General features: G+C 38.1%; 1 pseudogene; it reads left to right on the top strand.

Moving 5' to 3' along the window:
• Positions 1 to 14,291: 14,291 nt before the first annotated feature.
• Positions 14,292 to 14,410, top strand: LOC140332239 (5S ribosomal RNA; annotated as a pseudogene).
• Positions 14,411 to 16,537: the final 2,127 nt, after the last annotated feature.

Here is a 16,537-nt window from a genome sequence, read left to right on the forward strand (position 1 = left end):
ACACACAAGGTTTCATCTCTACAACATGCTGGCATAGGTCAGGCTTTTCTACTCTGTGACTGCTTTCTAAAAAAAATACTACACACAATACTTGTTTGAATGCACATTGAACATGTTTATCTTTTTATCCAGGGGCAACCCAAATGGCCTGCAAAATGCTTTTTGGATTCAAGTGCAGGTGTATTACAAAGATAAATGGAATTGATATTTAGTTAGCACAGCTGCAGTGTCCGCTGGATATCATTAGTTTTCACTTTTCACCTGGTATTGCTCTTTAAATGCAACTTTAATCATGTTTATATTGTCATTGAAATTGGTGAACCCGCAAATATAAATGGCTAAAAATAAACAGGTTTCGGACCAGCTTGATTAAAAATCAACATAGCAGTAATCAAAAATAAATAGGACTGTGTGTTATGACATGTTTCTAGATTGCAAGCTTGTGTGCCATCACTCAGCAGACCCTCTGGCCCGTCACATTGTACCGGGTTCAGTGTGTTAAATGGAAGACGGAGGAATTGTATGTTTACAAGGAAACAACACCCATACAATGATATCAAGCCTAATTGCCTCTTCTGTAAATAAATGTGGTTTCCTCTCTAGAAATACTTTTGATGTTTGCAGTTACTGTGCTTGAAGAATTTCTATACCAATCATCATCAAGAAATTTGAAGTAAAAAGACATTTTGTTGACTGAAAGTATTTATTTGAATGGTATTGGGGGGGGGGGGGCTTAGTGTGCTTTTTGGTAATACTGAATTAAAATTTTTCAGCATCAAGACATCTGCTGTGTAAGATCTTAGTGTAGTAAAGGAACTTTTTTTGAAAATTAACTATTGAGCCAAAATTTTACCATTTTTTTTCTTTTTAGGGTGTATTTTTAGGTGGTGTATTTAGGGCTGCTTAGTTTTTTCACCCTGTGTTTTTTGTGTTTTTCTTTGTATGTACGGTATTTGATTATTTGTGTAGTGTTGATTTTTTTTTTTACTTTTTTGCTATGTTTACTTCTCTCTGTGAAATGAAGAGCCATTTATTTAGCACAAGTAAAGGTCCGAGGTAGTCGAAAGAATTTGCTGAAATTTCAGCTAAGTACAAAATCCAAGGGCTCCATTTATAAAACAGGGAATCTGACATTCCCTCAAAGATTCCCTGGAGGGAATCGATTACAGAAACACAAAAACCTGAAAGATTCCCACAGGGGAATGTTTGCGGTAATGCCTGATTCTCTGTTTTATAAACAGAACCCCAAAGGGGGATATTTATAAAACAGGAAATGTGGAAATCATCAGACATTAAAGTGAGGTGAATTAATACACATGAGCCTGGAAGATTCACTTACAGTTAATAATTGGTAAAAGTTACTAGAACTGCTCTATAAATATACCTCCCAATTTTGCTCATTGCTGCCGACAAATAATTAAAACAAAGTAAACTCATCAAAAAAAAATTCACTCGCCTTTACCTTTGTGGATCCGTCTATCCATCCGGAGGATCAGGTCTTGCATCTTCCTTCATCCCGGCCTGGAGGAAGTGATGGGCACCACCATCCTATTTGGCCTTCTTCCTCCTTTTTCGTCCATCACCTGATCTCGCGTCTGCGATGTGACACAGATAGGGAAAAAAGAGTGCCAATCTAACTGTGCATGTGTGGGATCTGCATTCCCCCCATTGAAGAAAAGGATCCTCTGATTTCGGGCATGCGCAGAAAGAGCAGACAGAAGCCTCCCTGGATGCATGATGTAAGTATCCCGGGAGGCTCTACACTCCCATTCAGTCTTGATTGCTGCAGCGATCAAGAGAGAAAGAGGGACTTTAAGGAGAAGGGTTTTAAACTTCCTACCTAAAAAGGGTAATTTTTACCTTATTAAAATAAAAGTTAATATGCAGCCTGTGTTGAGTTTTGCCATGTTCCGCATATTTGCGCATTATGGCATGCACCTGTTATGCACCTCCCCCAGCACTCCTCTTCCACCATTGCTGCAATGGCAGTGATGTCCCTGATCACTCACAGTTGTAGCAGCTGTCTTCTTTGCCCCATCTTTTTCCAGGTTTGAGATCTATGACTGCCTTCATTGGCCAGGTGGAGATGATGTAGTTCCTCCTGATATGCTGATCCTGCACCCTGAGTCATGTATGTATAGCTCATTGTACATATATCAAAGAAGTTCCAACAGGCAGGCAGAAGAATCCCTGGCAGAAAAGACCTAATGGACTGTTTCCAGCAAAAAAAACATGGCTGTCAGGACTTCTGCTTTAACTAGCAAGTAGGGTGAAGTTAATGCTAACTTTTATGGCCCATTTATATCTATGCTTTGTGTATTAATATGCATTTATTAAAGCAACCAAATCAGATCGAATTGGTTGCCAAAATACCTCCAAAAAAGTAAGTTTTTTGTAACACATCAATTTACAGCAACACACTACCATGGTAAAATAATTTGTACTTCACCTTCTATGGGTATTTGTTCTCTATGTGCATACAAGTGTTTGCAAATAAATGATCATGTCAAAGCCTCTGTATTTGGTGGCATCTACAGTTTATCTCTGATCACTTGAAAAGGAATAAAAACATGTTCAAAAATAAATGTCATCTTATAAAAACATATAGAGCCATCACATCTTTAAAATTGTTTCACTTAGACTTCTCTATACATCAAAGTGCATATAACCCATGTGTTATGTCTGCAGCCCGGCTCTCTACATAAGTCACATAGTTTGTAAGTGATAACAAACTAGGATTCTCCCACAGGACCTCATTATATTGATGAATTGGGTAAAGGGGGTGAATGCAATCGTTCAAGACTAATCTTTTCTTCCCAGCGGCAGACTACCTGAACTATAAAAAGATGGCATTATGTTCAATATGTGTGTATAAAGATATGTCACATGAACTGATGGGTAATCCTGGGGAACACCGACTAGTCCCAACTATGTAGATGAATTACAGACAGTACCAGAATAAGGTATGTAATGGGAGGGATGGAATTACAGGATTGTCAGAAATACAGTAAATAAATAGAGTAAAATAAACTCTTCTGTTCTCTATGTATATCATTTAGAACCGTATAGACTAATTGGAGTTGATTTACTTAAGAAGTACACATGACTCTGTAAAGCCATTATCCCTTTTATTTTTCAGTAATGTGCAAAGGAATTTTTTTTTTTTTGCGATTTTGGCATGAATGTTCAAAGTGAACATTAATTCACTTGGCTAAACGCAAAATGCAATTTGTTAAAAAAATCAGCCCCAATGGAAACTCAAAATGAAAAATTTACAGTGGCCGGCTTATTGTTTATTATTGGCTGCAATTTACCGTCTGTTGGGGTTGTTGCAGACATGTTACTGGGACAGTGATGGTTGCTGAATCCACCAACATGATAAAATGTAAAATAGGATGTAAAAATACCGAAGATAATATTACTTATTGCTGGGACTTTACCATAAGGATCTGGGTGCTAATCAGGAAGTTCTGTAGCTTTGCTCAGCCCAGAATGTATATATTATTATTAATATTATTATTATTATTATTATTATTATTAATACTATTATTAATATTAAACAGGATTTATATAGTCCCAACATATTACAGAGCTCTGTTCAATAAATAGGGATTTCAAATAACAGACAGCTACAGACAGTGATACAGAAGTAGGAGAGGACTCTGCCCCCAAGAGCTTACAATCTAGGAGGAGGAAGTAGCACTTAGTATGAGGGAAGATATGAAGTGGTGGGAAGTAGTGTGAGTTTAAAAAACAGCAGAAGACGGGTAAGCAAGTTTAAAAAGATAGGTTAGAGTGCAGAATAGATAGGATAGGGAGCAGAAAGTAAAGCAAGCTGAATAGGACATAGAAGACCATTCCAGAGAGTCGGGGCAGCTCTAGAAAAATCTTGGATTTGTGCGTGTGATGAGGTTAGGAGTTAGGGAAGTCATTGGTAGGTCATTGGAGGCGTGAAGATAGCAGATGTGGGTGTATTTATGTACCAGGTCAGAAAGATACAAGGGGACAAGAACTGTGGAGGGATTTGCAGGCAAAGCACAGGAGCTTGAGTTTGAATGTCCACCTCAATATATATTTATATATATATGATAACTGTAAAAATGTATTGACACAACTCAGTGTACTCAATAACTCAATACACAGTGATTTACATGATAATACTCATACAAGAAAAAAAATGCAACAAAAAAGAAATGTAACTGGCACTAGAAACAAGTAATAATCAAAATCATTATGCAGACTAAGATTATAGCAATCTGAGAATAGTTGATAATGTATTCCATTGAGATCCGAGATTTAATATACAAAAAAAAAAAGAAGCAAAGAGATAAGAGAGAAGTCAATGGAAAGAAGAGGGTGGGAAGTAGAAAGGAAGAATTGAGAGTGGTGTATTTAAAGCACCTAGAAACATGATTAGATTCTCTCATATGGGGTCTGATTTATTAAAGCCATCCAAGACTGGAGCGGATATTTTTTGGATCACCCACTGATAAAAGTGTATCCTCTCCAGCAGGGGTGTAGTTGTTAAAAAAGAAGAGGGGGCACAGTATATGCCCGTCCCACTACACTCCTGTCTGTGTCACTCAAAGGGGAAGAAACCTCCCCCAGATACGAGAACCTGTTCACCGCCCTGACACTGCAATGAATACGGGAGACATGGTCCGCAGCTCTGGCCGGGCCACCCTCCTTCAGTGGGATCCTTCTCCTAAACCATAGAGCAGAAGTAGGTTAGGTAGGGTTCCTTATTCTAAAGAACTACTGGGAAATCAAACAAGGCCCCATATGATGCCACATCACAGGAATGCAAGCCCTGGCAGCATCCACTAAAAGAAGAGAGAGGACTTATAGTAAGTTTTATTATTGTAGGTATTATTATGCAGGAGACAGAACCCCCAAAGGGTACATGTTATTTGGTATATATATTTTTTTACTTTTTTTTTTTGTTTTTGCTTTTTGTATTGCATTGCAGCATTCTCTTTACTTCTCTTTACTTTACTTTTAGAAAGTTGTCAGTGCAACAATTGTCCGATTGGATGACATCCTTTTTCTTCTTGTTCTATGACTAGCTTTCAGCCTGATGACTTCCCTACTCCATCAAAAAACGAAAGCAGGCAGTCATTTTTTAGGGAAAGGGACAGGCTAGGTTCCTTCTGCTTTTGCTTTTGCTCCAGAAGTTAATGAATGTCTAAACTCCATAAAGTTTTTTTTTTGCTTTGTTTTTGAATAACTCACAGTGGGTATTTTGTACAGTAACTGACACCACACTGCCTAATAATTTGCATTTATTAAAATAATGTACCTTTTCCAACTTACATACAAATTCATATACATACTTTAACTTTAGAACAAACCTACAGTCCCTATCTCGCATGTAACCCCGGGACTACCTGTATTTTGATTTACAAAAAAAATAAACACATCATTTTATCTTTTTATCCCTTTAGGATATGTTCCCATGAGTTTGGAGATAAAAATAGGTTTAGGAGCTTTGAAGTTCAATTGATGGTAGCTATAGACTTCAATGCTGATTGAATAAACTAGGGGTGGTAAATCCAATTGTTATATTGAATACTGAAATTTAAATATGAACAATTATTTTCTAGATTTTCATATTAAAAAGGCCATTTCACAAATCAGCTGCAAACGTCCAATTGGCCTGAATCGGCCCAGGGAACATAATGATTCAGTCAGTACTAAGCACCTGCCATTGTTTTTATTATCTGATATATTCTTGGAACAATAAGTATAGAAGGGTTTTCCTACAGTTTATGGTTTAACTGATTTGACCCATAATCCCTTTGTATTCATTACAACAAACTTCTCTAGTGATGATTAAGTACCAGAGCAAGATTAAAGGGTGGAGATCGACATCTTTATACTAACACACCCTACATGGCCATTAGAATATAATCTCTAATAACTGTATCAGATTTATTTCCCAAACACACATTGCTATCACAGTCACAGAGTCATTCTATGAACCATATAATTATTTTTTACAAATTGAATTACTTGTTACCAGATGCCAAATTTTCTTTTGTGTCATCAGTAATAGGCATATGTTTATAATTTAGAACATTGGCAAAAGCAAAAGTACCAGTCAAACGCAACTTGCCTAGCATTGTGTCCTCATAAATGTAGGGAAATCATCTAGTTTGGTGGATTGGCTTCTTAATGTCGAACTAAGCTCTCTTCTTCTTCTTGCTTTACCAATGCAGACATCTTAAAGTGGAAGTTGCAATCAACTTTTAGGAATCCACGATCAGGCAGGTCATTATTGCAAAAAGGGCGCATGCAATATCCATTCTGAAATAATCCCTCCTACCTACCTGCTCTGGGTATCGAGCAAAAAGCTGAGCTGCACATGCTCAGCACCAGATTTGGTGCCAGGAGATCTGGCAAACACGGCTTCCCCTGCATGTGCCGGGAATGGATGAATGAATGGATGGGTGCCTGTCCAGGAGTTACATCATCCCTGCCCAGCCAATCAAGATGACTAAAGATCATAAAGGAAAAGAAAAAGAAGATGAGGTGCCCTGCAAGAGAATGGGGACATGTGAATATTGTGTCTTTAGTTCCTCTTTAACCCATCTTTTTTCGGGGTTCAGGATCTTTGACTATGTTGATTAGCCAGGCTGAAAAGTGGTTACTCCCATGCACATGCATGTGTTCATTCATTCCCAACACTCAGTTATGTAAGGATCCTATGTGCATCTCGGTGTACATTCTACAAAAGATCGCCAACAGGCAGATACCTTTTTTTCATGGCAGAATAGACATAGCCTATCCCTTAATGCAGGCATTTTTAGCTTTAGCTCCATTTTAAGGCTTTGGGCCTGATTTATTCAAATATCGGGGGAACCTGGGTGATGCAGCAAACCTGTCATGGATTTAAACCATTTGCCAACTAATAGCAGTTTACTATTATCATTATTATTATTATTATTATTATTAATATTATTAACAGTTTATATAGCACTGACATATTACACAGCTCTGTACATTAAACAGGGATTGCAAATGACAAACAGATACAGACAGTACCACAGGAGCAGGAGAGGATACTGCCCAAAATATCTTGCAATCTATGAAGCGTATCACTCAGCAAATGATTTTTAAGAAATTAATTCCAGGTTTGCTGAATCATTCAGGTTCTTCCATGATAGTTTATCTTTTCCAGTCTTGAAGAACTTTAATAAATCAGGTTCAATGCGTTTACATGACCCAGTGGCATAGTGCAGGATGACCACTTGGCCAGTTTAGACTTTGGCTCCTGGTTGAACTTACCTCCTGATCTGAGGTCTGTACTAGGGTTATATTAGTGAAGAGGGATGGGTAACGTTAGGGTTGCTATGTTTAAAAATTGTAAAACTTTAAAGAATATGTCAAGGCCAAACATTTGCTACAGTTCTCTGAAATATGTGCACACTTTCCCTGAAGACCTGCTAATGTGGAAAACCCTATTGACCTACCAGAAATTCACCCAGTTCCTAGGTTTTATCCTGGCTAACAACATTTTGTGCACTTGGGTTGTCTACTCAGTTATCTTTTTCTAAACGTCGTAACCCTTCCTCTCTCCTATCTGGGCAACACAGACACCAATTATTCTGTAGCCCAGGATATGAAGTAGATGGGGCAATCAGAATCCTGGTTACAACAAAAAAATGTGTACAAGTTACAGCACACAACAAAACTATTTTATTAGCATAGTTATTGGACCAAAAGGGAGAAAATAAAAGAAGTTAAATGTTGGATTTTAAATAAACTTTAACCTGCACCAAATTCTCTGCCAGAGCTCACATTTCACATATAAGAAATATTAGAATAGAAAATATTTATTCAGCCATAATTATAAATAATTGCAATTATTTGAATTTTTAAAGCAATACATATTTCTTTCAGAACAAACAAAGATTTTGTGCCTTGCACAAATTTTTTCATTTTCCATTAAATCTATAGATAAAAATACATAAAACGACTAAAATAAAATTTCATAAGTGTTAGTTTTAGAAAAAAACAGCATTACTATACATTTTCCACATTCATTACTGTAAGATAAGCATAGATAATTGCCCTACAATTATTCCTTTTACTACAGCGTGTGTGGCAGCATCCAATATGTGTGTATATGGGGGGTAATTACTTCTTTTTATTTACTTTATCCATTTTTATTATTTTTTACCTAACTTTTTGTGTGTGTGTGTCAGTTATTACTATCACGATGGGGTGGATAAGTTTTTCTTCTCTTCCATTAGTCCCCAATTGCAGCCTGTGTGCTGTCACTTACCGGGATCAGGTGCTCGAGCTAATACTATTGTCATGTCACCACTGTGAACTTCCAAGTTCTAGGAGCAGAGCACTTTTGGGTTCAATGCATGGAGGAAGAACCAAGAACCGCAGCATAAATTCCCCTTCAGAAGAAGAAACAAGTTGAAGCATCCAAAGCCGTTTTGGCCTATTTTGAAGTTGCACAGGACTTTTTGGCTGAGTTAGTGACTGAAGATGAAACCTTGCTCCACATCTATGATCCACACCCACTGGCCAACCTGAAAAATGTTGTTGTGGTCCCAGAATCTCAAGAAGAGAATAGGAGGCTGGCCAACCCCGGTGGGGTTGTGGGGTGCCATTACTTCCATTTAAAACCCAGAGCCGTCAGCAGCTAAACTTGCAGCAGATAATTTCAGTACCTCTAATCTGCAAACTTCAGTGAGTCCAACTTCATGAAAGCCAATGGATTAGCATGATGATCAGGAAACTAAAATTGAAGGGGCTCCATTTATAAAACAGGGAATTTGACATTCCAACAAACATTACTGCCATTGAAACACATGGACCTTTAAGATTCCCACCCGGGAACCCTAGAAGTTATAGTAGTCCAGTTTTAATTTTCCTCTCAGAACATGTAAAGTCTATGTGAACCTAAACAATGAACCTTTCGTATTTGATTCAATTTGGTCTGTTAAAAATACTGAAAGGTTTGTAATATATCTGTTTAGAAGGTGGGGGGCTGACATCACAACAGGAGTCTTATCAACCTTGTCCAGGATAATACTGTGAATCAGGAAACACCTCCATACTATATTATAGAGATGGGCAGAGGTGCAGCTGTACTGTAGTCCTAAGAGTAAGGATGTGTGAACAATTTCCCACTCAAGATGAGCATGGCTGTTTGTCTTGGCCCAGAACAAATGCCAAGACAAATGGGGTTCAACTGCTATACAAGTCAACGAGTGAGAGCACAGCCAGGTGCCTTTCCCAAATCCTTATCCCATTTCTATTGAACAGAAGGGACACTGTGTGCAGCGCTCATTCGTTCATCTGTCTCTCTCTGAGTGTACAAAGCCTAAGCAGTCTAGGATGTAACAATGCTCCTTCACAGATAGTGGACTTATTACCAAAATTTATTCTTCATATAAAAGGGTAGATAACCCTTTTCTTATAACGCAAAAATGGGCTTTCTTTTTTTTTAAAGAGGAAGCCCCTTCTGTCTTTACTGCCGCGGTGGTAAAGACAGAATGTGAGTGCAGAGCTTTCTGGGATATCTATATCACGTATCACAGGAGCCTTCGGGAACTTCCTTCTGCACATTCCTGAGATCCGGGCTTTCCCTCCACATGCACAGTAAGTAGGGATGAGCGAGCGAATTTTATTAAATTCGATCTCTCAGTGAATTGGGCGATTCTCGCTTACCAAACATGTAGGCGAGAATGGCCTTTGTAAATTCCTCCGGCGAGACTGGATTTTTGGGGAAATTTCCCCAAGAGTGAGCTCAGCATTTTACATTTACAGGGGGATATGGCATCCAATCTGGCGCCTATGCATCTTAAGATTGGGTGACGTAGGCAAAAAAAAGGAAGAATATAGATGGCAGTAATGAAGCAGGAATCCAGAATGGCGCAGGACCAAATTGCAGCCAGGTGTGGAAGGTTCGGAAGATCTGCGGAAGTAAAGGTAAGTGGCGTTTCCTTATTTTACTGAAAGCTATGCTTTATAGTGTAAAGCCTGAGATTGTGCATTTTATCATCAGCGGCATTTCCCAAATGTAAATTAACGCATGCATGAAAGCATGCATACACAGAGTGAGATCAGTGCTCAGTTGTCTACATTTGGGAGGCTCTGGTGCAGGACACATCCAACCTTTCAAAGGTTCAGAGCAAGATCGAGTGTCCTTACTCACGTCATAAAAAAGCAGCATAAAGAAGACAGAAATCAAAAGTGGGATTTGGTGAATGGAGTAAGGACATTTACATAATGCTTTTCAGAAAGAAAAGAAATAAAAAAAATATAAGTGCGAGTTTCACTTTCATACATTACTTGGAACTGTAAAAGTTAACTGGCAATATCTACACTCATTATTTTGGCCTATAAAAGTCATACTCTTGTTGATCTATAATATCACTAATGTAACACCATCCATTTATGCTCATGGTATCTCTTACGATCAGATAATAATTCTAGCATTCCATATCTCAAAGTTTAGCTTGCCATTTCATATGTAAACTATCATCTCTTTTATCCATGATCCTTGTTAATAAAGGCAACAACAGAGTCATAAAATATCCGAGTAAGATTAGAATATTCCCTCTCATCCCCAACTCCCTAACTCTATAATGGCTAATCAACACAAATCGTTGTGTCCAAGATCTCATGGACAGCGAGAAATACCCAAATATGAGAGAATAGTCAGTGCCAAAAAACTCAGTTGCCTGGTAACGAGATACAGCTGGAATACACACAACCAAACTACAGCTAAATATAGAAACACATCAACAGAAAATAAAACATATTAAAGCAATAAAAGGAAATTCAAAATGTGTTTTGCCCAAAGCTGTAATTACTCGTCGTCTTATCCGCTCAATAAATTTCAGGAAAAAAAACAAGGACTAATGCCGCCTGACATGTGACGCCTCTAACAGTGTGATAGATTGGACAATGTGTAAACCACACAGTGAGAAAAGGTTTTTAGGGATTAAAAGAATGAAACATCAAGTAAGGGACATGTGTTGGTATCCTAATCACAATACCAAAAGTTGTACAGTATCTGAGAAAATGTTGGTGGCATACAAAAGACTTACTGTATCTACACAGCTTATCCTTTGCATATATGAGGCCAAAAATGTAATCCAAACCCTAATCTAAGACTTAGAATTGATGTTTAACATTATTCTGTTACCCTGCAAACCCTTAACATGTTACGTGACCCCAAGGATAAATTCAGACCAAGGTTGTGGTCCAGTTACAGCTTCTTCAGGCCCATAGCTTCTCCCTTTACAGCCACCTATTGGGAATAAATGGGGACAGTTGTGAGCAGATGATGTGTATCTTGGGATACCTACGTCACATATCCCAGGAGTCTTCAGGCTTCTCGGCTTCAAGATCAGACATGTGCTGAAGGGGCTTTTTCCCCTTGAGAACAGTGCGAGATAGGTTAACATAGACAGATAAAGGAAGTAGATAGAAGATGGCGGCAGCGTGAAGGAAGAATCCAAGACGGCGCAAGACCAAATCGAGGCCAGCTGTAAAGGGAACCAAGGTTCTGCGAAAGTAATGGTAAGTATGATTCTTGTTATTTTAATGATAGTTCTGCTTTAAGTACCAGGACAGTGGCCGGCTTTGCAGAATGAATGACAAGGCGCCAACTCTTCTGGGATTCGCTGCCTGTCTGAACCTAGCCTTACACTTAACACCTAATCCAGCCTTTCTCAAACTTTTACCCTTGATTTCCAGGTGTCAGGAGACTCTTACTATATTCACTTATTGGGAAAATGCTTTGGCATTGGTTTCCAGCAGTAAGAATGCCATCTTTACAGATAGCTAAAAAAAAAAAAGTCTTCTTATACAGCTGGCTATGCCAAGTGGCGTAGGTCCTGAAACTTTACAGGCATTATCTTATGGCAGGTCAATCAACCACAGCTCAGGGAACCCCTGGCGATTTCTGGGGTTCCATGGAACCAGGGTTGAGAATGGCTGCTTGAACTATTGTTATAGTTTTATCCACAGATCCTTCAACTTCTGCTATTGCAGTTATGTTTGTATTAGCTAAGTAAATGCAGTAAATAATAAAATAATCATAAAAATAAGGTAAAAGTGATAGAACAAGTTTACAAAGGTGGTTTATACCCTATTAAATTTTCTATTTTGTGGTGTGTTCAAGGCATTTTTTGTATGTAAATAAAAGTGTGCCTTAAAAAATTAAAGTGGATCCCGGGATCCTCTACAGTTTTCAGTGCACATCTTGTGATCTGTAGTGAATAGAAGAGCAGAGTTTGGTGGTGGGGGCAATGGGAGAGATAAGTATTCTGTCTCTTTTTTATTACATAAGGTTATGGGTACATGGCAACCTTATGTCACAAGCAGTAGATGTTAACTTCAGTTTCCTATCTTCTAATGAGCCAATAAGAAGACCCAATGGATCTCAAAGTCTCCTTGCAGGAAAGAGGACATTTTCCATCCAGTCTTCTCTTTCCTGCACAGAGACTTTACTATATAAAGCTCTTTTGGGTTGTTCCACTAATAAAAGCTTACGAGAAGATCGGAAACTGAAGTTAACTACAAATAAGGCTAACAAGGAAGTACTCACAAAGGTCAAAGGAAGGTAATATTCACACAAAGCAAAAATTGGGGTTGGCTGTAAACAATTAACAACACGAGTGGGTGGCAGCTGGGGTGGATGAAAGGCTTGGGTCACAATTCAGAGACAATCACCAAAAACACTACAAAGCACCACAAGGATCTTTTTTCCCAGCCAATTCACTAAACAAAATGTACATCTGATAAATAAAACAGACAGGGCATGCTTGAGCATTCTCCCCGTTAGTTTTAGATGGTTCAGGTCTAAATGAAGTGTTCCTGGCCAAGTCATGCCGGCTTTACAAATAACCACAGGCACAGGAGACCATTAGCCACAAATATTTTATAAAAAGAACTGACAAGAGTATGAAAGTGCTGAACCTAATATTATAGGCAATGAGTATAAGTTCTGTATGGGGAAGAGTATCATGCCAGATGTTTTGACACCCTCAAAGTAGTTTAACATTTCATTGTATCTCAGGAGAAGCTTTGACTTTACAATAAATATTCTGAGCTCTAGAACATAGCAATATTATAACTACATTAAAATAAGTTTATTTTATATTTCTAAGTTTCATTTTTAATGTTTTTCTCTAGGATTTCCACCAATTACGAAGTAAAAACATTGGTTAAAAGACAGCAAAACTGTTCAATCCAAGCCTTTCCTCATCATCAGTTACTAAATCCATCTGATTTTCCAGCTAGAACCTGATATTTAGAAATAACATTTATATTTCAGCATTAATGAGCTCATGGAAAGCAAATGAAAAGCAGCAAAAATGAAGCCACATGTAAACGCAACGTCCTCATGCTTCAAACTTGGCTTGGATCATGGAACTCGTTGTAGGTCCTACACATCTACTATGTGTTTGTATATGGGACAACGTCTTTATGGTTCATCCCGAGCCAAGTCCAAGTCATTAAAATAACTATTGTTAAAGAATTATCCACAGATCCTTCAACTTCCACTGTAGAAATTGTGTTTGTGTTAGCTAAGTAAATACTATGAATAATGGGATGGTCACATAAAATAATAAGGATAAAAGTGATAGAAAACAAGTTCATGATACAACAAAGAATGAAATATTAAAAGACTTTTAAGTAGGTACAACTTTAAAAGCAACTTGAGAAAAACATCTAAATCGACAGTTTAAATGCAGGATACTATTTAACCTGCCAAGATTTGTAATTCTATTCAGGCAGTCCCGTGATTTACCTTTGCCACTTCCCATGTCACCTCTGCACCACCTGCCTGGACAATGAGCAAGTGGGTGACAAAGAAGGCTCAGCTAAACTGCAGAGAAAATAATGAAGGTAACTTGCCTGACTTGACCATCAAGCATGAAAGTAAAGTTAAAAAAAGGGGAACTAAAAAAAAAAATCTGCAACCAGCCAGGTTTGTTATTGCAGAAGGGCAGGTGATGTATTTTCTGCAATAAAAAACAACTACCTGCCTGGTCTTCTTTTAGGAAAACACTGAGCACATGCAGCTCAGCATATGATGCCAAGATGTGCCAAGCATTCCCCGGGGCTTTCCGGACTAAATTAACTCCTGCATGTATGCTCAGGAATTACGTCATCCAGGCCTGGCCCATCAAGATGGCCAAACATTGGAACCAAGAGAATAAAGAAGATGGTGGTGCAATGGAACAAATACAGTTATGTGTATTTAAAAACATGGGAAGGAAATTAATTAAAATTTTTTTTAAAAAAATTATAAATACTATAGCCACATCAGTCTGATTTCACACGATCTCATCTGATTTTGGAAGCTTAGTAGAGCTGAGCCTGGTTAGTACTTGAATGGGAGACCACCTGGGAATACCGGGTGCTGTAGGGGAAAAAAAACATAGGCAGGAAGCTGTATTTTATTGCAGGAGGGACATCAGCTTCTGCAATCAAAGACCCGCTTAATTGCAGGTTTTAACAGTTTAGTTGTGCTTTAACAAATAGGTAGTTCAGCCATTTAATAAACTATTTCCCTTATGTAATGATAACTAAAGGTTTCCATTAATATTAGATGAAAATTGTCCCAATAATATTAAGGATAGGGGTGGCACTGAACCCTGATTTAGGTAAATTTAGTGTGACAGTTTAGTTTATTTTGGTGGCTCACATTTGGCACAAGGGGCACGAACATCTTAAAATTCGTAGTGCAGAGCATCAGGATAGTCAATCAATAGTCCAGAAAAAGTATAATTATCATAGTTATAAGTTCAAAAAAACAACCAATGTGTTTCTACGTCTGGCCAAAAAAAGTTTGGAATTCCATTAGTTATAATTATGAAAACAGAATGTCTGCTTTGGCCGCTGCTTTACCAGGAGATTAAAAGGAAATCCATTGTTACATAAGAGCCAGCCACAGGCAACAGATCAGGAAAAGACATATGTGTGAAGCTGAAGGCAAGGTTAGATTTTATGAACCATAGGCAACCATATTGTACAAAACTCAGAGACAAAATCAGAGTGTGTTATGTCTTTTCCAATTTGCATTTAATTCAACTATATAGTGGAGCAGCGGGTATGTAAAATAATACGTAGTATATATTAAATAAATATATATATATATATATATATATATACATATGATGTGTGTGTGTGTGTGTGTGTGCATGTGTGTAAAATTTACATATTTTGAACCTGTGAAACACTTGAATAATTATATCCTGTATATGACCATTTTTCTACAACAACATTTCATGGAAAAGAAGCTCTGTACATGAAGCTGTGTTTCCATGATGCAGAGTTCTTTGCAGAGTTCATTTGGCAGTGGCAACTTGTCAGGTACATCTTTGGCTATAGGGTGGTTATGCTGCCTTGCTGGATTTCCTTAGAGGTCCAGTCTTGTATCTGATCTTTAGGCGGGGAATACTGCTGTGTATGGAGTAGGTCTGTGCTATGTGTACATTCCATGCAGAGAATGTGCATTATGGAAGACAGGGGTAGACATATGGAGGTGCAAAGAGTGCTGCTGTACAGAGGCCTTGGACCCCTATCAGCAAACAGGGGTCCCTACAGGGGTCCTATGTCAGTTTGTGGGGGGAAGGGCCCAAGTCAGTTCTGTAGAGAGTTCCACTGCTGGCTACTTCCAGCGCCGGTGAAAGAGCTCATATTAGAAGTATTTCTCCCATAGTTAGTTACTTTAATGTTCACTGCTGTGCACAGTGCAGACTCCTGGAATTTAATTTCATGGAAAGACATGGAGACTGACAGCAAAATGATGATATTTAAATATAAAATAAATGTTTTAAAGCCAAAAGAAAAAAAGGATGCAAGTGCAGCTTATTACTCAGAGATCGAGGGAATGTTATCAGCTAAGAGTTTAATAATACTTTAAATGCTTTGCTTTAATATCTTCTGAACAGCAATTCCCAGGGAATCTATTTTCATGTATTTATTTGGAGAGATGAAAAAAATACATATAGATGAATAGAATAATAAATATTTAAGTGCAACATACATTATACCATGCATGAAGATTACCCCCAATGTGGATCCACCATTGTCATTTTCTAATCTGATCAGAGCAATTTACAGAGGCGATCAGAGAAAGAGAAAGAAAGTAAACCAGGGCCTAGAATTTGGCTTAATGAGTGGAAAATGCTGCTGCCCAGAAGATTGGGTCATCAGGACTTGCAGCACACAGCTCTGGGGCTATCTTCAAACTCAATGGGTCTGACGTATTAACGCTCTCCAAGTCTGAAAAGGATATACTTTCATCAGTGAAGCTGTGGGATCCAGCAAATCTGGAATGGATCTGGCCTAGGATTGAAAACAATTGCTAAGAAATAGCAAATTTCTTTTAAGAAATCCATTCCAGATTTGCTGGATCACCAAGCTTTACTGATGAAAGTGTATCGTCTCCAGCCTTGTAGAGCTTTAATAAATCAGGACCCAATGGGCCCGATGTATTGAAGCTCTCCAAGACTGGACAAGATAGACTATCATGGGATAACCTATGCGATCC

Source organism: Pyxicephalus adspersus, chromosome 5 (assembly GCF_032062135.1).
Source record: "Pyxicephalus adspersus chromosome 5, UCB_Pads_2.0, whole genome shotgun sequence".
NCBI classification, from domain to species: Eukaryota; Metazoa; Chordata; class Amphibia; order Anura; family Pyxicephalidae; genus Pyxicephalus; species Pyxicephalus adspersus.